At 40.3% G+C, this 26,522-nt stretch overlaps 1 long non-coding RNA gene across 1 annotated transcript; it reads left to right on the top strand.

Moving 5' to 3' along the window:
• The first annotated feature begins 6,292 nt into the window (after window positions 1–6,292).
• LOC125317184 lies at window positions 6,293–22,835 on the top strand. Its single transcript, XR_007199961.1, has 4 exons — window positions 6,293–6,476; window positions 16,880–17,944; window positions 20,723–20,791; window positions 22,428–22,835. It is a non-coding gene; the product is annotated as an uncharacterized LOC125317184 (long non-coding RNA).
• Window positions 22,836–26,522: the final 3,687 nt, after the last annotated feature.

Raw genomic sequence — 26,522 nt, 5'->3', positions numbered from 1 at the left:
CCTTTAAAGAATAACACAGCAAAACTTTACCACACTGCCTAAGAAGATGAATATCAGAAATAATGTTCTTCCTGATGCAGGGGTAAAACAACCTAAGGTAGGCTGGTAGGGCAAAAAAAAGTGTACGAGGAGGTAAGTAGTCCAAAAAGTAGATGAGTTCCTCGAGGTTTAGGACAACTGTTAAAGAATTGATTCGGAAAAATCCTCCTGGGAAAAATCTGGCTGATATCTGCTTCCTTGCTGTGTTGGGATCAGTTTGCATATAAGCAATACTTCAGTCTGATTTGTAGCATACTGATCTCAGATATGATTTGTTAAAAGCTTGAAATACGTAAGCTGTTCAATGTCAATTCTCCAGTGTGTTAACTTCAGGGTTTCTTGACTTCCCAAAGTCTATTGTATGTTTCCCTTTCTGTATATGCTCCTATGCATTTGTCCAAAGTGGCTTTAACAGCTGAGCTCAAAGTGCAAGAATGGAACTTGTGAAGTGATAAAAAAGGATTTGGTGGTTGGGTTGGAATAGTTAGAGATGAGGCAAATAACAGGATACTCATCTGATTGCTTAGTTATGTGATGATTTATTTCTGAAATAATTTAAAATAAATGGTGTACATAAATGCATGCAGCTTTGGATAGCAATAACATAAATCAGCAACAGTAATAATGACTGAGATCTTGCATGTGTAAACAAGCATATGTGCAATATAAATTCTACTATCTCAGTGTCACTGAGGATATAGAATAATTTCACATTTGTGACTGAAGAACAGCAGTAATTTTTGTTGGAGATATAAACAGATGGAGGACACGATGCTGCACTGGAGAGCTGAAGTCTGTTGAAAACTGAAGTACGTGAGTGTATTTGTACACATGCACAAAAACGGAGACAAGAGTTATGGCTGCAATCCTCAGCAGATATAAATCAACACCAGTTCACTGGCTGTGGTGGAGGTGTGCTAACTTGCCAGCACAGGGGTAAATCTCTGTATATAAAACAACTGCTATACCCATCAGCAGTCTGATGTTGTACGTTACTACTTCATACAGGAGCATAAAGGATATATCAATCTTCTGAAGCCACTCCACAGAACTGTTTTATTCTTCCTGGGATTCAGCACTGGAATCAGGGTGTAAACAGCACCAATATCTTATAAAAACGCTGGGTATGTTTTAATGTCATCGAGGAGCCCTGGTACAATCCATCTAGAATATATATCCAATAGTGGGGCATACAGCAATCATGTACTTTTTAACAGGAGGGAGGTTTTTTGCTTGTCATAGCTGGTGAGCCTCAAGGGAGGTGAGGCTCCTGCCATCCTGGTTCCCAATATATGCTGATTCAGTCATTAAAATGTGCATTCATCTTCCTTCTCCCAAGACCTAGCTGTGCACAGCAGGTTTAACTAATTTGCCAATAAGAAAGCCTCTTAAATCATCTGCAGTCCTGACTGGCAGCCTCACAAACAGATGCAGCAACTGATCCTGAGGCAAACGGAGTCTGTTCAGCAGCAGCTTTGCACTTCTGTGTGTACCAGCTAGGGATTTTTTTTTTAAATCATTAATGGGCAAGTACATTGAAGACAGAGGGAGGAGGGACAGAGGAAGAATGAGAAAAGCAGCTGGGAATGGAAAGGTGAGACTATCGGAAAATTCTCATTACCTTGTCTGCTGTGGTACCCTCTCTGCAGCTGCAGGATAAAAGGAACAACCCCTTCTCTTAAGTGCCCCGGCTTCAGGGTATGGAGAACTGTTAATCAGCTTGTTCTCATGCAGCAAGAATCTGCAGGAGGGCTGGCTGGAGAAGTGCCAAGGGCTGTCACCTCATGCATCCTGAGAAATCTCCTCCCTTCGGCTGAGATTTTAATGGCTGTGGGACATGCCTGTCCATGTGTGTGCATGTATGCATGTAGAAGAGAGAGAAAATGTGTTCTCTTGTTCTCTTCCATCTCTCACATCACTACTGCAAATACCTATTTTTTCCTCCGGGCACACATGAAAAGTGGTTTCAGTAACTGCAAAAGTGCTAGAAAGACCTGGTTCTGGCAGGAAGCCCTCGCTGTCAGGCATTGTTGGAGTCTATCACGGCTGCCAGATCATCTCTGGAGAGGCATAAAATCCCAGAAACTCTTTAATCAGGTGTTCAAGCTCAGTTATTGCCTAACTAGCTGGGCACAATTAGCCTTGCTTCTCCTTTAGTAAAAGGTCAAGATTTAACTACAGGCTGTGATTTTCCAGAGAGGACTGTGTCTGGCCCTCCTTGATACAGGGCTTACGATCAATCCCATGAAAGCATGCAGCAGTTTGCTCCACACTAATGCAAAGGTTAAGTTATTGGTCTGTCACTCTTCCTAGGATGTGGTGGTGCCTGCATTGGACAAAAGCCGAGAAATCATCATTAAATTAAATTGAATTGGCTCTCTCCATGTACTGGACATCTCATTGCAGAACAGAGGCTGTTCAAGCCCTGCTGTTGAATGTTAAGTGCCACAGACCTGCAGCACCCTTCAGGAGGTGTCAGATACCCTGCACGGGTGAATAACCAGGCAGTGGGTGAATAACCATATGATGGAGTGGCTCAACATGGGTATTTGTGTGCAACACAGTTGCAGTCTCTCTCCTCTTGCATGTATCTTTTCTTGTGGAACTGCAGTAAAATGTGAAGAGGTGGCAAGTATCTACTTGTCGTAGATGTTGCTGAAATCCATGTGCTTTTCGGCACCTCTGAAAAGCTACAGACAAGTGTAAAACCCGAGGGAAAAACAGCAAGGCACGTAGTACTCAAAATATATTTTTAAAAAATCCCTCCTTCAGTTCCAAACTAATCCCCTTAATCACATAAGCTTATGAGATCTGGAAAACATGAAAAGAAAAAAAAAGAAATTAAATGTCTTCCAAAAGGGTGCTCAAGATGGAAGGACTTTGCTATCAGATTTATGTGTTGCCAGACAGTTACTTGTCTCTAGCGGGATCAGAAGGAGGACAGGTACTTCAGATCTCCAAAGAAATCACTCCACTCTAAGCCACTGAGATGGAGGCATCTGGTGAAACACATGCGTCCAAGGGAGACCTCATGAAGAATATTTATCAGTATAATCAGTATCCTAGTGATGAAAGCATCAATAGTTCATGGTAATTGGTGGAAAAATAATTTTGTCTCTTTTGCACCATCTTTAGTGTGAAAAGCCTAGTCTGCTTGCAGAGGAAAGATTTCCACGAACTGCGTAATAGCACCCCATGTCTGGTTGCCCAATGCAGTTTGCTGACTCTTCCTGTAGGCAAATGTTCATGACATAAAATAGCAGATCAGAGATTCACAGAATCAGTTGAATTGGAAAAGACCTCTGAAATCATCGAGTCCAACCTGTGACTGAACACCACCACCTCAACTAGATCACGGCACAGAGTGCCACGTCCGGTCTTTCCTTAAACACCTCCAGGGATGGTGACTTCACCACCTCCCTGGGCAGCCCATTCCAATGTCTAATCTCCCTTTCTGTGTAGAAATTCTTGATGTCCAGTGTGAACCTGCCTGCTTGAGACTATGTCCTGTCATCCTACCACTAGATCCCTGGGAGAAGAGACTGAACCCTACCTGGCTACAATCTCCTTTCTGGAAGTTGTAGAGAGTGATAAGATCTCCCATGAGCCTCCTTTTGTCGAGGCTAAACACCCCAGCTCCCTCAGCTGCTCCTCATCAGACTTGTGCTCCAGACCCTTCATCAGCGCTGTTGCCCTCCTCTGGACCTGCTCCAGTGCCTCAATGTATTTCTTGTAGTAAAGGGCCCAGAACTGGACACAGTACTTGAGCTGCGGCCTCACCAGTGGTGAGCACAGAGGGAAAATCCTTTACAGATCACTGCAAAGGGTACAGGAACTACAAAACAACTCCAATAATTTCAGGTTAAGTTCTATGACAAGTTTCTTGAAAACAATCAGTCACCCAAAGCTTGAATTAAATATGCATTTTTTCCCATAAAGTAGTGATGAGATAACTTCTTGAAAATTAGCACATTCCCTAGCAAGCAGTATATTTAAACCAATAGGCTGATGATTTGATGTTACAGAAAATCAGAGACTGAAGGCTTTTTCTGGGACCATTTTGGAAAAGAATATTAATAGAGGATGCTAAGGAATTTGAGCTCAATTTTAAAGCAAGTTTATTTTCCTGCTTAAGTTCACAGCTAAATCTCTCTTTTCTGTTGGTTAAAGCTCTCTTTCTGTCTATTTGATTTTCTCCCTATTTGTTTGGTTTTTTTTTTCTTCACATTGTTTTTCTAGGGGACAGGACAGCTACAAACGCCAGTGTTTCTTTATAGAAAGCAATAAAGTTTCCAGTTAATTTTGCTTTTTTAGGCCAAGAAAACTGTTTCTGGGAGGACACATCTCTGTTGCACAATGGACTTGTACTTTCTGGGGCCTGTGAATCCATCAAGTAGGGCACAGCACTGTGCAGGGAACCAGTCCAGACCCATGGGCATGATAAGGACATTTATGTAGCTATATTGTCTTTGTACTCACAGAGAAGAAAATTCCTGTCTCCAGCTCTAAGAAAATCCCAATAGCTGATTTGACATCCATTTCCCATTTGAAACTTTTCAAATAAAGAAAATAGGTGATATTTCACATGATTTTTGATTAATGTCTCCCACATTATGCATCCCTGGCTATACCAGGAGGTTTTCCAGCTGTGGCACTTGCTTTTTTCATGACCACATTGTACTGGTGGCTCATAATCCTCCTGTAATCAACGAGTGCCCCAGGGTCTCCCTCCTTCTCTGTCATTTTCCTATGAAACTCTCAATTTGCAGAAGTTCATGTTATAAGCTCGTTAAGTGCATGACTTTGCACATTATGCAATTAAATTTCATCCCATTTCTAATACTCAACTCTCAAGGTCATTTAGTTTTTCCAGTACAATATTACATTCTCCTTCTCTGTTGAGCTTTGTGTCATCACCAAACTTCATTAGTACACGCCAACTTCTTATCAGGGTCATTAATGAAGATGTTAAAACATCAATCCCAAATGTTTAAGGATTTCCACTAGTGGCAGTTCTTTCCAGACTAATTATTATTTCTTTTCTTTTACTGATTTTGAACTCATGTTTCTGTAAGGTGTTGGTAGCTAGCTACAATGCAGGTAGATGAGATTTGGTTTTGGGTTTAATGGTGTTTTTCTTGTATTTTTGTCCTATATTTTACACAGATTTTGTCATCCTTGGTATCAAAAGGTGAAATTATCATCTAAAAAGTATCACTGCTAAATCCATATTATATTTTGTCCTGGTTTCTACTTCATTGACTGCTTTTAAATATTCACCACTTCATATCTGTGCTACTCATCTAATCCAGATTAAATCCTTGATTCTGGATTATTTGCCTCTCCCTATTGTATATATGGGTAGTGTGATTGCTGTTTTATAGTCAGATAATACACCTCCATACTCCATTAAATATTCAGAATTTTTTTTCACATTTCAGTGTGTAAATCATCTTGTTTCTCAAAAGAGCATGTTGAGCATTCTTACACCCCAATGTGGTCATCTCTGCCTCTGTGCATTCATGTCCATTAGCCATTTGTCCTCTGCATTCATCCCATCAATGTCATATTTCTTACTGAAAAATGAGGCAAAGTGTTAATTTGGATTTGGAGTCATATCATTATTGTTTCATATTTAGCCTGTTCTCATTCCACAGGGGACTCACTTCATTATTTATTTGCATGATGAGATTTTCACTACTTGTTTTCATTTGATTTGCAAAATCTAACCTTGGGGTTTTTTTATCCATTTGTACTCCTAGTGCTTTGTTGTTTAGAAGAAGCATGAATTACAGTCCTTTGTCAACTCCAAATGGTGTACAGTGCTTCCCTCCATTGTTACTTTCAGTGCACTTTCTCCATCACCTTAAAATCAGTCAAAACCTCTTCATACATACTCTGGCATGTCTGAGGTTTGTGAAGTCTGCCCCAGAATGAACATTTTCTCTTTGCTGCTCTTGGTATTAAGATACGTAGCACAGGCACATCACCACAGGGCATGAGAACATGCTGCGTACAACAGCTACTACACAAGCATTTGGAAAATGCTGGGAGAACCCATTGGTGTGACACATTTCAAGGAAAAAATTAAAACACTGGTTTATATTCAAGGCACTGAGGGATGGCTGAACATATGCCATGTACATATAAAGATGCCACCTCTCAACAGAGAAACCCTAACATACAGGATATGAATATACTCGCCAATTGAGCTTGTTTCCTTTGTCTTTAAAGCTCAATGGAAGAGCAACACTTCACAGATGAAGTGCTCTGAGAACCCACAATGACTGGTTATTCCAAATTCCTGCTAACTTGCCATAGCCTGATGGAAGGCATGAGTCCTCAGTGTAGTTTCTGGTAACTCAGTGCCTGTTGTTACTACTTACAACAGTAAAAGGAGAATCCTGAAGTACTGACACCGCAGTTCTGGGATTCAGGTCTGTATCTTATTCCTGTCTATCTCACATATCTGCTAAGTGACAGTGAACAGAATTGTTACTCTGATCTCTTTGCATTTCCTGCTCTGTAGACTGAGAATAGCAATGCTAGCCTAGAGCAGGGAGATTATACAGGTCCTAATTCTTTAATAGGGGTAATGTGATTTCTGAATCGTTAAAAAAAAGTGCAAGGAAAGGTCAATATATTATTATGGTAAATAAGCTACACAATATATAACTTTATTTTTTTGAAAGCCAGGGCTTAAATTCTGAAATAACAGTTTCTCTCAAGCAAATGCTTCTGTGTCTTATAATAGTAAGAAGTGACACTACAAAACAACGGTTTGAGACATAGCCAAGATAATTTCTACTGCTTTAAACTGGAATGAGAATTTCTCAGCCTTGAAGCATGACAGCTATTCAGGAGTCTATTTTTCTGGCTTTGAAATCTGAGTTGTACTTAGCTATGGGATCTGACAAGTTTCTGCTGCCTTATATCATCCCTGCTCACCTGACAGCACAGAAGAAGGTGGCTCACACTAATGCTGTCAAGCTGAAGCTCCACTGAGAGGACAGTGATGAATGTCAGTTTGAGTCCATTGAGCCTGTGGTGGGTGGGCAGTGGATAAAGCTTAGATATATAAAGCAGCAAGAATTATAAGATGAAATATAGTCTATTCATTCTAGTGTATTGCATATAGTCTAATTCTTTGTGTAGTCAAAATGAGGGTTTCTTGACCAAACAGTGTTCTTTCCTAAATCAGCTGTCCCTTCAAGCCCATGTCCCAATGAGGTTTTTGTCTCCTTGAATTACTGGCCCTGGCAGACAGTGCCATACCTCGAATAGGAGGAATATGGTTTGGGGAAAATAATAACAACTCTGCAAGAAAACAATCATCCTTTGACTTATGTATCCCTACGCCCTGCTGATTGTTCTAGTGACTAATCTCCAGCTATGCATGAAGGCTCAGTATATCATTCCTCAGGTGAACAAATTTCAACCTCAAAGAGAGGAGCACAGTGAGTGATTTTTAAACACTTCTAATGCTGCCAAACCAAATAAAAATTCCTTCAGAACAAGGCTGCTCATTGATGCCCCTTAAAAGGTATTTTCATAATGTCTACAATTAGGTTGTGGATCAATACAGTTGTACTCTGTGGGAATATTTTAGTTCATCACATGGTGCAATTATCCATGACCACAGACACAAAACCAGCAATCACTGGCCAACTGAACATGTGTTAATTGGAAGTGTGAATGCTCTAAAACAATCAATAGCACCAGTTCCTTAGATAATCACTGCTTTTGTATTTCCTTCTTGTTGTGGATACCTCTTTGTTGCAGATGCAGCTAGGGAGAAGGTTTTATTCCCTACTTCCAAGTTTTGAGGGATTGCTCAATGCCACGCAGTACAAGACACAGCCTTTCCTCTAGATCTCATCAGTCTCTTTCAGTAAAAGGCAGTGCCACAGCTACCACCAAGTTTCAGCTCCCTGTCCTTGTCTGTACTCGCTCTGCCTGGACACCCACAGGACTGCACCCTGTGAATGCCAGCTGCTCAATATTGTGACAGGACACCCCGGAAAGAAAACAAAAAGAAAAAAAAGAAAAGAAAAAAAAAAGAAAAAAAAAAGGGGGAGGGAACTATTTCATTAAAGCAGCCTATTAAAGCAGCCTGGTAAATTTTTTCACTGTGTTATTTTTGTTAAGCACGTATAGAAATTCAAGTCTGTATTAAATAATAATAATAATAATAATAATGATGTATCTTTTAAAAAACAAACCCTGATGTATTTCAAAGCAATGAGAAAGGCTTCCCATCTGCACAAAAGAAATTTAGTTAGACTCAACCCCAAAAATCTGCTTGAGACTGAAGATGAGAGCAAGGAAAGTTTAAGTTCAGGAAGCGCTCTCAATATCAGAGATAACTACTTTTTACTGCTACATTTATTGTGAAAAGAGGAGGTAGCCAAGCCAGCTGATCTGTCAGAAAGATGAAACAGTCACAGATGACAGAATCTGGCTATATAGGGTGGATCTGACACTTTTCTAGTGTGGAATATGTCTGAGGGAATTTAGACATTAAATCTGCTAAAGCACCTACTGAAAGGCATACCCTGTCAACCTGAACTGTTCTTACCATGTAACTAAGATGTGGTTAGGGACCTATGGCCCAGAGATGCTCTCCTCTCCAGCTTTTGGCTCTGGATTGATGATCTCTGGGCAGGACCTCCCCTGGAGTCAGGGTTCTGAACCTATTCCCCCCTCCTTGCAGGAGACAATCTGACTAAGTCAGTCTAATTGACTGACTCCAAAGTCAACTCCCTCACTAATAAGAACAATCATGAAGAAAGCTGGAAGAAATATTCTGCCCACCAAGCTTTCCCTTGGGAGCTGGGGCTCTTTAGTGGCCACATCTCTTCATTACAGCTCTGTGAGTCCAGACCAAATACATCCTTGGTCCTGACCCCAACCCTGATCCTGATAGACTTGACTTCCCATCTGGATCCTGGACCAGCCTGACCACAATGGGTTAGCAGGGCTATCACTGGACTAACGCTGACCCTCATCACTGTCCCTGGACTTGATCCTGACCCTGGCTGGCTAAACTTGTTGGCTTGCTTACTTCTTGTTAGGGATGTCACAGACCCTGCCTGCCTTGTTGTCACCCTCTGCTCCTGCCCTTCCAGAGCTACTTGTCCTTGCTGCTCCCTGACATCTGGAAAGCATAAACATACATTCCTTTTTACAGAAAATAGATATCTAGAAGACACTTTGTGGCTCCAAATATATACCAAAGCATCTCAGAGGTCACAATCTAAGGCTCTGCTCATGAAAACACCAATGCAGCAGAGTACCACAGACTCATAAAAGCATTGTCTAGAAAGGACTTCTAGAGATGTCTGGTCCAGTCTTTTGTTAAAAGTGCTACAATCATGTCAAATAAGCTGTGGTTTTGTCTATCTCAGTTTTCAAAACACCCAAGAATTAAGAGTCTCTGTACAACCTGGTTCAGCAGTGCATTACCCTCTTTCTTCTTGTAACCTTCACCTCCCAAGGTGCAATTTGTGGTCATTTATGGTTGCAATTGGCACAATACTTAAATTCCTCAAGTTTCCCTGAAATCCTTCAAGTCCTTCATTTATGGAATCACTAAGTCCTTCTGGTACAAAAGCCTGAGTTCTCCTCTGGGCCACATCAATACCTCTTTTCTCCCGGACACTTCACTGTTTGATGTTTGCTTTTTTTTTTTTTAATTATTATTATTTTTTTTTATTTTAAATAGATTAAAAGATTTATATTTTCTTTTAAAATATATATGGAAAATGAGACACCTGCAGTACATTTATACCTTTCCAGCAGGCTGCTGAGAGTGTGGACCTCATATAGCAGGCTATGATGTTACAACATGAAAAAAAGTCCATCATACTGGGTACCTGCTGGAGTCCTGGGCTGGTGAGAGAGACAGGCATAGCTCTGGCCACAATGCCTGGTGGAATTGCCTTTGATTGATCTAGCCATCAACCCAGTCATGGGTTTTGTTTAAGAGATACCCAGCTGCTCCCCTCCAGAACAGATTCCAGGACAAATCTAGTCTGCATGCTGAGCTGCTGGTCAGGGAAGCGGGACCCTGGAGTGAAACAATGAGTAATCCAAGCTGATGGGCTAGTGACCTGCTGACCCTTAGACAGAGAGCTCATTATTGATGCTGTTAATACAGGGAAAAGAGTGATCCAAATCTTCTTAAGTATTTCCACTAGATGGACAGTTTGTCAGGGAGCAAGACATCTTGATTGACATCTCTTGATGAGTGAAAGGGCTGCATTGGCCAAGTGTCACTTTTATTTCTGTCATGTGACACTTAAGGCATACTTTGCCAATTTGTCATTGCTGTATTTTTTTCAAATGCTCCATTAAGTATTTAGTAAAAGAAATACCATAATGCTGCTTATTCCTTTGGAGTCAAATGGAATCAGAGAACTGCAGAGTTTACTTTTGATGAGGGCTTACTGCAGCCTGATATGGCTGTTATGGAGCACGGGAAAAGTAATGAGAGGGAAAAACAGTGGAAGTGTTCCCTTGCAGTATTTCTCATGTAAGAATTCTGAGTACAGCCCTCCATACCATTTTCTTTCTGAAAACTTAGTGACAGATTTTGGTAGTGCAGAGATGGCTTTTGGTGATGTTGTAGGACATCATCAACATACCTGAAGAACGTGGTGAGGGACTGTTAAGTCAGTTATCAAGCTTACAACAGCTCTTTCAGGAGGAGACTCCATTGCTTTGGAGAATTCCAGGCAAACTGCTCTGAGGGGGCTAGTGGCAATTCTTCTCAAACTCTAGGTTGTGGCAGCACTGAATACCAAACCAACACTGAACACCAAACAGCAAGTGATGCAGCTGAGAAAAGGGGAAGAGAAAAAGTGCAGAAACACGGTACTGGGTGCTTCAGACTATGACAGACTGTTGCCAAGAATGAAAAACTGTTAAGAAAGCTTATATAAAAGACATTTACAACTAATATTATCACTGGATTTCCCAAATGTAGGCTGTGTTCCTTTCAGGCAAGCACATTCAGTTTCTGCCTTATTTTTGCCCTCAGTGAATCATAAATACTGACTCAGAGAGACAGGAAGTGCTTGATAGCTGTTTCTCTTCTGCATTTGGAATAAAGCAGGCACATGTTTCTGTCCCTAAGGACATGCTGGATAAAGGACATGTCTGTGACAAAGAAGGATAAGAAACCTGCTAAAGAAGCTCAGATAATATAAATTAAAGAGGTAGTTGGTGAGGATCTTCCTGTTCACACTAATGGTTAAGCAACTTGAAGAATGTAGTGTTACAAAAGATGGAAGGATTATTGGTCAAACCCTCATATTTGAAAGGGGTTTGAAGACTTCACCATCTATAATCTGGTTACCCTAATATTACCATCACGGAAAACAAGGGATTTCATCTGAAGCAATGCACAGCAGTATTTAATTAAAAAACCCTAAAACAACCCCTCCCACCCAAAAAACCACAACCCTAAAATTTGAAAAGACCACAGCATAAAAACTTGGAAGCTCTCTTTTGTTTTTTTTCTGAAAACAAAATAAAATAAAACAAAAAGAGGTTAACTTGTTGATAAAGACTCTGAGTTGACTATCTCAAGGCATGGATTCAATGCCACATTACGTCTTGACTAAAACCTTACACCCTGAGAATGAGGTGCTCTCTTATGATGTGATGCATCGCTACCTCTCCACGTCTCTAGGAGACATCTCTTTGAATGGATCTGCTCTTCCTGTCTGGGCTTGAGGAAAGTACAGTGATGAATAAAAACACATTTAACAATAACAAATGTCTTTCTATTCTATCCAAGAAAGGAGATGAAAAATTAAGGTACAGCTATGCAGGTTATTGCAAAAGGCTGCTGCTCAGCTCAGCTCAGCTCAGGTGTCTCTCTGCACTGACAACATATGGCTTGCACTTATGTGTATTTGAATCTCTTACCTGTATTTATCTAACAAGCCTTTTGTTCATGTGTCAACAGAGCTGGAATCTTGCCTCAGGATTATCTTACTTTATTGCTGTAGCACCTGGTACAGCAGATAAAGATTCTTATAAACTATAAATTCATGTAAATAAAGCAGCTTATTTAGGTCTCCAAAATGGAGACCAGAAGTCAGCTGTAGATTTTATGGACTCTTAAGAAGTAGTGATGGTTTTGAAAATTGGGTGGTCACTCTGCAGGCACTGTCTTATTTTGGAAGTCTGAATGGAGGAAGTGTGAGATTTCAGATGGGGACTGTTCAACAATGTGCCCTCACAACTCACTTTAAAAACAGTGGCTGAATTCTGCATTTCTCGAACATCTGGGCAATCATTTAACACATACCCTTTAAGGCCTCTTAAAATCTAGTGTAGTGAGGGACAAGCAGGGATGGGCTGATACAGCCTCTAGATATATTCCTGGAAGAACATGCCTCCATATAAAAAATATGTGAGGAGAATTTGACAGTGTATTCACAAAGAGAACAGCAGGTTCTGAAATTAAACTAGGCAATAAGCTTTCAGCTCAGAAATCTCCTGTGAGGTACTGTAAAAGCAGCTACAGCACCAGGTAGTGCAGTGTTGTCTGATCAAATGAACTGTAGGACACAAACACAGAAAAAAACTGGATCAGATAAGCAGCCTGCTTCAGGCTGCATCTCTCTGTTACAAAAATATGTGCTTCATCCCACTACTTTCCTGACATTTTCATGGCACAATGCATAAATGGATTGGACAAAGAAGAAATACTTTGTTCCCTTCCTGTCTGCCAAAATAGGCTTTTCTTTGTTAAGGACAGAAAGCATCACATGATAATGTGCCACTTCCCACCTGATGATGCCTGTCCAACATCCTTATATGCAGCAGCCAAAGAGCAGCTGCATCTACCTGTGTCTGAGGTGTAGCATTGTTGAAAGGATTTCAGATGGCTGTGTTGGCAAATGCTGGGTTGGCTAAACCTAGCTGGAGGCATGAGGTAATACTTGTGAATTCAGAATACCCAAACATATACACCTTATCATGTGTGAAGCCATGATGGAAGGGCATGCACATTAACTACAAAAATAAACACAATAATTAGGTGAAACTACTCTACCTTTCTCTTAAATACAGCAAAATCAAACCTAAGGAGTTCTGACTGATTCCACAAGTTAAGACTCAGGAAGCAGACTAGAAATTTCTCTCTTATATTAAACATAAAAGCATGTTAGAACCCTGCTAACTGTTCTAGGCCTATTCTTCCCGTTTTCTTACATGTTCAGTGTCGTCAGTAAATTCCAGCATGAGCAGCTTGCTGCTGCTTTGATTAATACCAAACTGACTATAATAGTCACAAATATATCATCACACAGTTATAGCCATTTCATAATAGTCAAATAACCAGCCAGTATGGCAGGTTATGCGCTGCTTGTTCAATAACGCATAAACTTGCACAGCCCCCAGAAGAGCACTGAGCAGGGTTGTGCATCATCAACAGCATCAGCTGAGACACTAAAAACTGTGGACACATTTAGGATGAGATAAACTACAGTCCTCAGAATGCTGCTTGTCACTCCTCAGTCACTGTAAATGTAACCAAACAGAAAGTGCTATCAATCTTTCAACTGCTACAATAAGGGATGTGCTGGCATGTTGTGCTAAAATACCCTTGTGCTGGGCCGTTTTCAACACACTGTGTTATTACTGTCCCTTACAGCCAGGGACAGGTGGGAAAAGAAAATATTTACCACAGACTGCTGTAAAGAACTGCCTAATTGCTTTTAACAGCAGTGAACACTGTGTTCCCTGGGTTTCAGTGTGGCTGATATGGGCAGAGTTTCACAGGAGAAGGCACGAACCCTTAGGTCACAGTACCTTGTACCAAAGATACAAGAAGAACTGGATATAGAAATGGGGTTTAAAAAACAACCTTTCTTTGAATTCATTAATTTGCTTGTGTTGAGAGACATCAGTTTTCTTCTCATCTATAAGACTGCTTACTAGAACTTGATTTCTTGCAAGCATTAAACCAAATTGATTTCATTATGGAAGGTCTTTGGGATAATGGAAATAATTTCAAAGCAAAACAGACACAAGCAAATGAGAAAAGAGTAACCTGAATACTTCAGATCGATTCCTTTCTGTATTGTTCCAGTTTTACACTTGATCACAAATCCGTGGTGAATGGCAGTTGAAAGGTGAGAACGTCTGTTTCATTTTCTTGTATTGGTTATTTGCAGAATCTTTATGTTAAAAGAGAAAGAGAGACATGTTACTTTATGTTACCACACCAAAATTTATCTTTCATTATAGAAATTATTCTGTCATTAATTATTAATTATTAGGGAAATATCACTTTTATGGTGAGGTTATTAGAAACAGTAATTGGAGTACGCTTCATGTCATAAATTTAGTACATTGTAAATGAGCGGTCATATATATTAGCATTTAAAAGAATCATTCCTACTTAGTAACAACACAAGAGGTGGAGGACAAGTTCAGTGAATTGATGGAGAAGTGGGAAGAGTTGATACTTGAGGCAAAGGCCACTTCTCCCAGTCAGCCAATAATCCCCAGGAAGAACACTGTGCCAAGATTTGAAAAGACGTAAGAAAGGTTTTGCTTTTGGATGAGTGAATCTTGCATCTTGAACACATTGAAGAACAGATGCATGCTGTCACATAAAGATGCTGTCAACTTTCCATGCTTTTACATTTGTGTGCTATTGGATAGAGCTGGCTGAGTACTGAAGCTGATGTTTAAGGCACCTACATTCTAGGATCAAAGATTTCCACCGTTTTGGAAAGCAGAATACATGTTTGCTTATAGCTTACAAAGCACTGGGGTAAGAATACATAATGAGTTTTGATCCAGAGTTCATTTGTGACACTCTGTAGATCAGTTCTGTGAGTTCATTGCTAAACATTTGCAGAATGAGGATCAATAAATGCAGATAGAGAAATTTAACAAATATTGTTCATTATTTTAATTAGCAAAGATGGTTACAAACGGTCTTGCAATCTGTAGAAAATGAAATATAGAGTAAATAACCAGAGAGGGTGAAAACAGAGAAATTCAATTTCAATAAATACAGTTAGTTATGTCAAAGCTCTGTGGAAATCAGTGGCAGTTTTTAGAAGAGTATCATATGAATACAGATTTATACTAAATATCGCAATCCCCTGATAACTTTTGTCTCAAAAAGATCCAGGCAAATGCAGAGAAGGTCTGTGGTAGGATAATGTGAAGGTTAAAGCTATGAGGAGGACTGGGCAAAAATTAAAAGGGAAAGGTACGACTGAGAGAGGCAATGTCCTCAGCGTACGAAACAACAAAAACATGCAAAACAGGTATTTGAACACGGTTTGGCCTATAGATTATGACAAGGACAAGAAATATCCATACTGAAATGCAACAGACATACAATAGTACAAGTACTGCATTTTCCACCATTTACAACTAACCTGTGCGGATTGTTGCCACAGGACTCCACTGAAGGAAAATACCCTAGTAAATTCCTGAAAAGAGGAGCATCTGCAGCTCAGCCTAAGATGACCATGGAATAAGAACTATGAAACCTCATGTGTTGAGGTATCAAGCCAGGGCCAGCTGGGTCTCAGAGAAAGGTTCTTCTTTTGTGGCCCAGTAGAGAAGAGAGCAGAAGTACTGTGGTCAAAGGGCAGATGTTATAACAGAAGAACTGCTGCTTTGTAATGGCATCATAGCTTTTGTCACTGGTTTTACACATCTGGAGGATAGGTTCGGTAGTTACTGAGAAATGTAGTATTAAAATGCCAGCATGACTGTTACGCCTTCTTAGTGCAGGTGATTCATATTCCTCTAAATCACTAAAACTATGAGAATATATTTAGCTTTTTATTGATCTCAGGAAGCGAAACAATGAAATGGACTGAGGATTTTGCATTGAAATCAAGTTAGCTATGTATCATAAATTACACTGAGTTTTTATCTTTTAATCCAAAAGCAAAAACTATTTTAAAACAGACTGTTAGTTAGTGGTTAAAAACAAGATGAGGTCTTGGTTATCCTAAATTATATTCTCAGCTCTGAGTCAGAGGTCTTGCATGAATTCAGACAAGTTATTTAACTTCTATGCATTTAAACTTCCTCATACCTGAAAAATGGATCTCCTGAATGAAGATGCTGCTGAATCATTAAGTGCATTCTGTGTTCCAGACATGACAACCTTTATGGAAATGCAAAGTGTTATTACTGAGCTTTGTTTGAAGCTGACAAATGAGTCAGATTCCTCTAGCTGTCACCGCACATCAAATACATGTAATTATGTAGTAACAGCATAGCTAGGGACATTTATCTGAGTGAAATTCTGGAGCTGCTGTCTGGTATCCCAGATACAGCTTGGCAAACTTACCCAGGTGTGCAGTGGGAATTACAGTAGATTGTTCCCTTAAGACCTATGTTTGTTTGGGGTTTATTCTGCCTGTCTCTCTCTTAATCTCTCTCTCAGGTCATCTTCCAACAGTTCCCAGGTCACTGGGCTAGTCACAGTTTTCACATTGAAAAAGCACCAAAAGAAGGTATTGTCCCTGCATTGCATGCAGCAGTGCCATGGATGCCAGGTGAACTCAGGCCAGGAGCTGCATTCCTCTGCTATCTTCCCTTTCCTATCAAGAGCCAATGCATCTCCTTAATAGTGAGGGACATTCTGTGAGTGCTGATGATTTTACTAGTGTACATAACACAAAGGTGTTCTGCAACTTGTCTGCTCCCAATTACAAAAAAGGGAATTGAAATAATAATCCTCTGTGCTACTTGGCAGATTTGATTATACCTTGCTACCATCCCTTTTGAATCCATGCTGGCTTTTTTTCTCCTTACAGAGAAATCTTTGCTTGCATCCTCACAGGTGCTGGATGATGCTGGAGGGGGCATTTGGGCAACCAGGAGGAGACACGCAAGGCTTGGTATTACAGCTGGGAGCCAATTTACTTCTATCTGCCCAAGCTTGCTGCAGGCAAAAGGATGGGTTCAAGGTTGTATGCAAGAGATAATCAGAATAAATGCTCCCAGCAACAGCACCATGAGGAACAGATTGTGTAGAAAGTACAAACATAGGGACAATTTAGGCAATGTTCATGGTGACTAGATGCCTGCAAGTGAAGATCACTGATTCTCTATGAGCAATGCCACCTCCTGATGTCCTGGATCAGGCCTAGGAGAAAGACCTTTCCTGCATCAGATTAAAGAAATAATAAAAATGCACTGAAACCCACACAGACACAAGAACTGCTTCCTGTTTGTGTGACTGTTACGATCGAGCACTGTTTCATTATTGCTTTTCAAGTCTACAAAAATAAACTAATTGGTCCTCTTGAGCATCAGTGAAATTACTGGAAATTGTAGATGTCCTACTCCAATTTGTGAAAGAAATGCCACATGTAAGCACCAATTCTAAAATTTTGGTTATGGTATCTTGTGCAAGCTCCAGGGTTGAAGACCATGGAACTGCATCTAGCAAAAGAGAGTTTTATAGCATAGGAACTACAGCACGACATCCTTGTTCAACATGGTTCAACCGCAGCCTGAACAGTGGTGCCACTGGGGGAAAATAGCTCAGATTCTCATAAAACGTTTGCAAAAAATGCTGAGAGAGCTGGAAATGTTGCTGGTGATATGAAGTGGAGAGCAGAATAGATTCCCTCATCTATTTCCCACAGCTGATAAACAGTAATGCCCTTCAGTCTCTCCCCAGCTGGCCCAGCTTCAGATGAGTAGCGCAGTAATGAAAGCCTCCATATCCTATTAGCAGTTCTCAGCCCATCCGTAGCTCGTTGGAGAGATGCCTGCTCCGAGCTGAGATGGATGGCTTCCTCCATAATGAAAACAGAGTGAGGAGCAAGACTGCACAAGCAAGACCTGCTTCTGTCTCATCCCTGTGCAGGAGGAACGATACTTGCAGGGGGGAGTTTTGGTAAGTATCTGGTACCTTTGTTTCACGTAACAAAGGAAAGACAAATGGTAACACATTCATAATTCTAACACCAGTTTTGACATAATAGGACAAAATGGTGCCTGAGGATTCCTGTGTATCAAGCAGATGGGCCATCCATTATTTTCCTTCAGGTCAGGGGTCATCCTAAAACGAGAGTCAGCAATCATTTTGCAGGGCATAACAAAACCATTTTTTTGCCTGCTTCTTAATCCCAGAAAACACTACTGTCCTCTACTTTTGTCCACATACATTATAATTTTTGTCTATTATCTGCATCCCCAGAGACCTAATAGTCTTTTCTTCAGTGCAGCTTGATCTGGAGCAGCTGTAAGCTTTGCTGCAGGCAGTGTCTGACAACTGCTTGCCTCTTGGTCAGTGTCAGTTCCCTGGGGGAGTGCAGGCATTCATTTCATTATTAAAGCATGGAAAAAAAAATCCTATATTCATTTAGATCCAGAATAAATACGTAATATTTGGAACAAAGGGCCCTTGTTCCAGTCCAGCTGGCAGTGCTTTTACCACTGCCGTTCTCCAAGGCCAGCTCCTGCTTAAAGCATGCATTAAGGTCATTTATTTAAAAAATAATGAAATGTGCTGCAAAAGCCCTTTTTCCCTCTGTCAGTCTAAATTTCACCTTCCAACATCTCTCATTGATCCTCAAGCACTAAGAGCTTGAGTGGAACAGCACTTTTGTGAAAATAAAGATTGTTCAATTACAGTACTTGGGAAAAGAAAGCAAAAGCTAAGAACAAGCCCAGTGGTCTTTTGTTTGTTTTTTTTCAAAACCAGGTCTGAGTCTTATTTTGCCATATGTGTTCTCATTCAGGTGTTAGGTGAGTGAGAAAATTGTCTATAAATGACCTCCTCCATTACTAGGGTGAAAATGAATGTTGATAAAAGGGTTTATTGTTATCTTACTACAGGATGCCCTAGTACTTCACATGATTAGCCAAGGTAAGATAGTGTGCTACAAAACTATTCATGTACTTTTGCTGTAGTTGTCCAGCACATCTGTTTATGTTCCCTTTGATTCGACACATGAATGAAGTGGGCTCTGAACCAGCTATCTCCTCTTGATTTCAAGAAGGTAACCCTGAAAAGGTGCAGCATTGTAAAGGATTAGGATGAAATCTTGAGCCTGTTGATATTAATGGACACGATAATTTACATGAACAGGACAAGAAGAATCTCTGCAGTAATGCAGAACTAGTATTTCAGCCAGACTGCCTTCTTAGGGCCTCCAAGGTGAGCAAGCATACAGAGGCTCCATCCACCAAAGACTACACAGAAAGGTAACCAAAATTGAAGTGAAAGGCACTTCAAAAGTAAAATCAAACCTCCGCACATCATCTGATACCAACTTTCAAAAATTTAGGCTGAGATTTGTCTGAAGCAATGGTAGCAACTAAAAGCTAAGCATGAATTCTGACTTACCTTGTTCAGAGGGTGATTTATTCATCCATTTAGATGGTGTGATTATCCTTGTTATAATTTATGTTGAAATGAAAGCATACCTGAACCATTTTTTTTAACCGGTTAATGTTAGACTGACTTTCAAATTCAGTTTCTTCAGCTTTTTACAGGTTTTCACCCCTTGTGAAATAAGCTAATCCTGTTATAGGAAGGTAGGAAGCTTTTTTTACACTGCTGTTTCTTATATAATCTTTCTGGTAACAGAAGAAGGGAAAAAATGCAATGAAAATATTTACTATCTTCCTTAAAATTTGTATATGTGCAAGTATCATGGACATTTTGTATAACAAATAATTTTCCTCCACTTTCAGACATGTAAGAAAACATTTTCATAAATAGAACCAACAGCAAAATTTTTACCCCACAAAGGCAATTTCCAAACCCTTCTGAAGACATTTTGCAGACAGATACTTCAAGCTGTAAGGTGGTGATAACTATTTGGAGGGATTGAGACCAGGCTTGCCATCTCTTCATCATTTACATCTGTTTTCCCTCAATGCACATACTTCATTCTAATTACTGTTAATAGGAACTGGTTGTGCAGTCTGAAGAAATCTGAATTAGTTGCTGTTCATTCAGCAGAGATGAAAATGTGACTAAATAAAACCCTGCCATTCTGCATGCCTAGCACACAGCACTAATTGGGCCACCACCTTGACAATATTGAAAGGGCATGGAGGGGGGGAGCAATTTTGTTTTTCTTTTGTATAGTCCACATGAAGGTCAAGAAGACTTGCAGCTGCTTTAGTCTGGGAAACATAAGAATGGCTTCCTTCTTGCTTCTGCCTTTCCTTCCCTTTAATCTACTTTCAACAGCAAAACATGGAAAACACACCCAAAACAACAACAACAAAAAAAAACCAGGAAAGCAAAGTTGGAAAGAAATCTTTCAATGGCCTTAGACTCTATGCATTATGACACCCTGGGGGAAATAAAGCTCATCCCAAAGAGCTCCAGCTCTGAAGACAGGTGGTGTTATGCATGGGTTCTTAATTCTGCCAACTCAGAGTTCAGACACATTCATAGCTCAGTTACAGCTAGAGGGTATATTGGCAGAGCTATAGTGGCTGTTGGGGTGGGCTGCTGAAGAAATAGGCTGTAAATTGGTATCCCATTCTAAGTCAATCATGTGCCTGTGTCCTAATTTAAAATTATATAAACTTTGTTTGGATACTTATTTTAATCTCACCCTAACTGTTTTTTATTTTATTTTTCATTTTATCTTGAATGTCTCCTATGTCAACTTTGGTTTTGTTCATTTGCTCCATGCAAAACCTCCTGAAGGCCCTCTGTCTCACAGCCAGCTCTGAGGACTGTCCTGAAGGCTACTCCTCACACCAAGCCTCTTACAAGGTACAATGCCCTGGCAGAGATGACTGCTGCAGACTTTTCCTTGATCCTGATTTGGAAGCACCCACTTAAATTGGCCAGGGACATACAGGTTTGTGTATACCAGGAGATGGAAAAGAGTCAGGGCTATTTCCATGACAACTTGTACTGTTTAATTGCATTTTCCCTGCCACATGTGGCTTTGGCCCATGGGAACTGTGATCTCCATACAGTGCTGAAATGCTTCCCAGGGAGACACATGCCATGGAATACTCCTTATTTATATACAGATAAAGATTCCCAGAAGTTTCCTGTTTTACTTTTGGGATGGAAGAAGCCACATAATTATGACCCATGCACTTACTTTCAGGGTCAGAAAAACTGTCTTGGAACTGTTCAGCTTAATATGGACCTCGTCTGGGGAAGGAAATGGGAAATCCAGTGAACAAAGAATCATAGAATGATTTAGGTTGGAAGGGACTTCAAAGATCATCTACTTCCAACCCCACTTCAATAAAAAGGGATGCCACCCACTAAACCAGGTTGCTTAAAGCCTCATCCTACCTGGCCAAGTTACTACTCTCATTTCAACTGTATATTTCACAAGAGGGTGCTGAAGAGATAAAGTCCTGGATTTATAACCTGGATAATAACTTGGATTCTGGCCAGGACAGGGTTAATTTTTGCAGTAGTCAGGAGGGAGCATGGCTAGATTCTGGGGGTTATTCTACACCACCTCACCTGTCATTTTCCAGGGCTCTCTTCTGGGTCAGGGTAGGGTGGTGGACAAAGTAGTTGGGTATTTTTGGGAGTGAGAACTCACATGCAAATCATTCATTTCTTGTACCCTCTGTCATTCTTGCTATTACTGTTCATTTTCTTATCTCACTGCTGTTTCCAGTAAATTGTTCCTATATTAACCCACAATTTTTACCTTTTGTGCCTCCATTTCTCCTCTCCATCCCACTGCAGGGCGAGGGGAGTGGGAAGGAAGGAGTGAGTGAGCAGTACATGGTTGTTCTTAGTGGGAACACTAAATTGGGGAGTACCATTCCTAAACTATAGCAGTTATTTAGTCTTTCTTCTTTCCGTCTACCTTCTAGCAGCCTAAAGTCACCAGTTTACTCATATCCAGCAATCTTTCCACCATCTGCACTTCTCTGCTGGCTCTAAGAGTTCAGTAGGATCTAGGCTGTGGCCAGGTCTAGGTTGTCTTTAGTTGTTTCTGGAAGATTTAAAACATGGTATTTTGCTTGGGGCAACATTAGCAAAGGGATTTGTTTTAATATTTTATCTGAAATAAAACAAACTAAAGCATCACTTTGAAATGTAGCATTTATCACAAGAAAGTCTAAATCAACTGCTTGGTTTATTAGAGATCCTTTTTTATGAGAGATTTTTAAGTTTTTTTCAAACACCATAATATTGGACTTTTCAGTTGCATACATACATTGCATGCAAATGTTCAAATAAAAGTATTTCTCACAAAATGAAATATGGATCTCTGGGCTCCACAGTGAACAGACACAAGAATGTGATATGGTCACATTTATGTTAATGATGCATAGGCAGATTGTGTGCATTACTATAATCAGGTAACTGGATCTTTTTTGCCTAAATTTGGCTGGAATCTTATTGTTCTTATTTTGTTTCCCTTCAGAGTGATTAAACTGCATGACTTAGGCTATGGCATCCGGAAAACAAGCAAATACACAATGTGCCTGCAATTCAAATTTTGACATCCATGTATACTGCCTGGAGCTGGCATCTGCTACAAGAAACACTGTGGAGAAAAGGGCAAAAAAGTAGGTGTTGAAACGTCATTATTCTGCAACTTCTTGTGTAGTACCTGACCAAATTCTTCAAGTAGCTGGTGACCTTATGGAAAAATACTATAATTCAGGGAAGGCACTACACGCTATGTTTGGTCAACACTGCTTACCCTCAGTGAAACTAAACACTTCCAAGGCCCAGATGATTGTGGACATCAGGGGGCCAGCCCTACCTCTCAATCAGACCGAAGGGCATAGGAGATTCTTACCCTCTCCTCTGCCCTGGTTTTCATGTGAATAAGTGCCCAGTAAAAATGGTCTGGAAGGAATTGGATGTACAAACTTCACCCAGCACCATGGTCACTTTGAAAAGGCCAGAATGAGCATGCAGTCCCAGCATTTCAACTAGATGCAAACTTTGAATTCACCTAGAAAGTCAGGATGCCTATTACTGCATGAGTTGAAGGGTTTTCTCCTGTTCTAGCATATTTTTAAGTAGAAATAGTCACACGTACAGTAATGCCTATGGTGACTTAAGGTCATTTATGTTAGAAAGGACGTGCAACTACTGAGTAACACTTGAAAGAAGTAGGATCTAAAGAGAAGCCGAAGAGAGATCAAATCAGCACATAGGCCTTACCTGTTTTCTGAGTTCGTGCTCTGCCTTTTGTCACAGAGATAAGAAATTTCTGCTTGTTCTACTGCCACCAGCTGCCAATCCCCTGAGCTGCTAATGGCCAACCCACCCAACCCACCTGCTCCATGTTCCTTCTCACCAGCTATCTGTACAAAACACCACTAGGAAAATGATGTTTTCTTGCTGCAGAAACCAGCAAACCAGAAGTAAAGCAAGGCACAGCTGCTGCCTTGAGAAGCCTCAGCCTGAGCTCCAGGCTGAGCACTCATCTTAGCCACAGGCTGCAGAGCAAAGCAGGAGCAACAAAAGTGAATTGCTCAAGGGACTGCAAAAGTTTGAACATGAGGCAAATGAAGCATGAAAAACGAAGCAGTGAACCAAACAATTATTCACCACTACAAGAAAATCCATTAAAGAAAAACAAAGCCATCTACAATGGCGCAGCTGAGGGAGGTAGAGATGAAAGCACGGAAAACAATCCCCCCTGAAAAGCTGTCTTGAAATTCTCTGAGTAAGGAAGAAAAACAGGAGAAGAACAGAGAGGGGAAAAGGAATGGGGGAAGGTAAAATATCAAAATGCAAATTAGTAAGCTTCATTAGAGAACTCATTCCAAGACATGCAAGGAAAAGACTAAACAAGAGCTACTGCCTCTCTGGGCATGGTGCCACCTCATCACAAGCAAGGAGAGAATCTCAGATGACTGAGGTAGAATACCAAATGAACATGGAAATGGTAAAGTGAATGGTGAAAAAAAGGGGTTTTCCCCTATAATTGTATTCAAGACATTGTACATTCATCACCACTGTGTAGTTCTGTGATGGTTTCATTAGCAATAAATGTAATTGACATCAGTTTACAGTGGTACTCTGTTCTAAGTAAAATTTTGAACATACTAATTTTGTCAAGTGCCTTTTTCTTCAAAGAAGCTGCTTCTCAGTGCATGGCAGCAGCAGCACTGAAGACAGCTATGGACACATCCACTTTTTCAGAACTGTCTCCTGTTGAGCCACATTGACAGATTAAGTCTTACAGATTTTTTTTCCCCACATGATACTCCCATATGAAAAGATGCTTGGGACAATCCATTCACCATTCCATGTACCATCAATCAGGGTACAAAACTCGGGAACATGTACACAGTGACACCAAAAACATGTATGTAACATATTCTGGGATGCCACGTTGTTCAGAACAAAAAGGCAAAGGAAGCAAACTGTCTGTAAACCTTGGATATATATAGGATCACCAGTCTAGAACACAAAAATCATTTAATATTTATTAAGTATAAACATGAGCTTGCTTCAAATGCCAAGAGGTTTACACTTTCTGCCTATTATATTTATTGAATCCTTTCATTTCCAAACACATTAATCATAATTTGAAACTTTGCTGTCTGACTAGGAGAGGGAGAATATTTCCCAAGTCCTAAATGGTAGCCTGAGTACAATCAGGTGGATCCAGGAGCTGAGGCTTTCTCTCTAACTCTGGACAGCATTGGGTTACCCCACTTGCATAAAATGGCAAGAGGCTACATACAGGCTACTGTACTGGGAACCTGGATATTTATCCCTAATGAAGAACAGTGCTGGAAGGGTAATAGCAGAGATTCCCACTGCTTGCAGCATGCTATATCTAAAAAGTGAAAGGGCGGGCTTTAAATATAACATGGGAGATTTATAGGTGAAAACTATGATTTGGATTCATTTTCCTGAAGAATAATTCCATTTTCCAAATTTTGGGAAAGACCAGATAGTGTAAATAGCACCAGGCTAGGCTGTTTGCAAGGGTTAAATATTATTAGTTGCTATGAATATTAGCCTAAGATTAGCACACATGAAGGCATAATCTATATTACCAGTATGGTTACCAGTTAAAAAATAATTTAAAATTTGATTTGAACATAAGACTTCACCACCTCCCTACAAACAGAGGCAACATAACTTATCTAAAGCATTAAAATCCAGCTAAGGAAATTGATTAGAGAGATCTGAAATGCAGGAAGCAGTCAGCCATTTTAACATCTTTTTAAGAATAGAGATTTTAACTTTTGCCATTATTAATTCAATTCTACTCAGACTTGTTCTCCTCTTTTTTATTCTCTTTAGATGTCACTCAAGCTGCTTTTATTCAGGGTGCTTCTTCTGCAAGCCCAATCAGCCTCTTTCCCTGACACACTGCCAGTGTTCATCTTTCTCCTGTTAGGAAACATGGTCAGTGCTGCTGGCCACAGGCAAATTCTGTAACATATCTCTGCAGAACACCTTTTTTAGGACTCATTGTCATATTTGGCTCCACATTCCTAACACAGTTACTGAAGCATCCCCAGTGCGGAAAAGTGCACAAGACCTGCTGTGGTGGATGAGACACATGGTCCATCTAGCACAACATCCTATTTAAAACAGAGAAAAGCCTGTCTGCTTCCAAGGAAGTGTCTGTGTGGACTATGTCTTCAGATGAGTCTTCAGAGGAGCCTTTGACCAACTGAATGCATCCTCATTCAAGCATGTCTTAACCTGGATACAAGAGACTTCACTCCCTCATCTTTTTTGTGATGTTAATTCAAATATTTCTTAGAATCATAAAGCTATGAAAAAACTGAAAAAAAAAAATTCAAAGCTGGTTCAGGAGGCTATGAGCATGTGTTGTCTGCCAGCATACCCTGCAGGTGACCCCACTGGGCTCTGATCCTTCAGCGGTCCTGTGAAGAATAAGTCTGCTTTGTCTTCTCTCTAATTACATTAGAAGTGGGAAAAAAAGCAGACTCCCAGCGTCAGGAACATGAGGGTTTAGAGCTGCTACGGATGAAACCATTTTCCTCCTAGACTGTAGAAAGTGGACTAACTTCATCAAGGTTGGAAATAGCAGGTGATACCAGACAGGCTTCAGCCTCTTCAGCCCAGACTGAGCAAAGCTGCTGTGTTCAAGCTGCTGCTGGTGCTCTCCTAACAGGGAGAGCAGTGCAATTAAGCAGCGCAATTAAGCAATGCAATTAAGGCATGCAATTAAGTCATATTCTGCCTTAAAACACAGACTGTTAATGTATGTATATCCTGCTTTTTTGCTAGTTCTGTATTCACCTTGCTTTGTTTCCAAAACTACTTGAGGATACAAATCATGAAGAACAATGGAAAACTGCTTTGCAACAGCGTGCTCTTCCTTTCCTTATTCTCTGTACCAGAAAAATGGTGTTGACACTCTAATAATTATATCTGGCTGTGAAGATTTAGCTATGTCCTACAGCTAATAGCAATTTCTAGAATTTACCTCACTAGGGGAACTTGAGTAGTTACATATAGTCAAAGTTTCAATCATTCTTATTGTTTATACAGGTCTGCTCTCTTTATT

Source organism: Corvus hawaiiensis, chromosome 26 (assembly GCF_020740725.1).
Source record: "Corvus hawaiiensis isolate bCorHaw1 chromosome 26, bCorHaw1.pri.cur, whole genome shotgun sequence".
Taxonomy (NCBI): Eukaryota; Metazoa; Chordata; class Aves; order Passeriformes; family Corvidae; genus Corvus; species Corvus hawaiiensis.
This window is presented reverse-complemented; position numbering and strand designations above follow the sequence as displayed.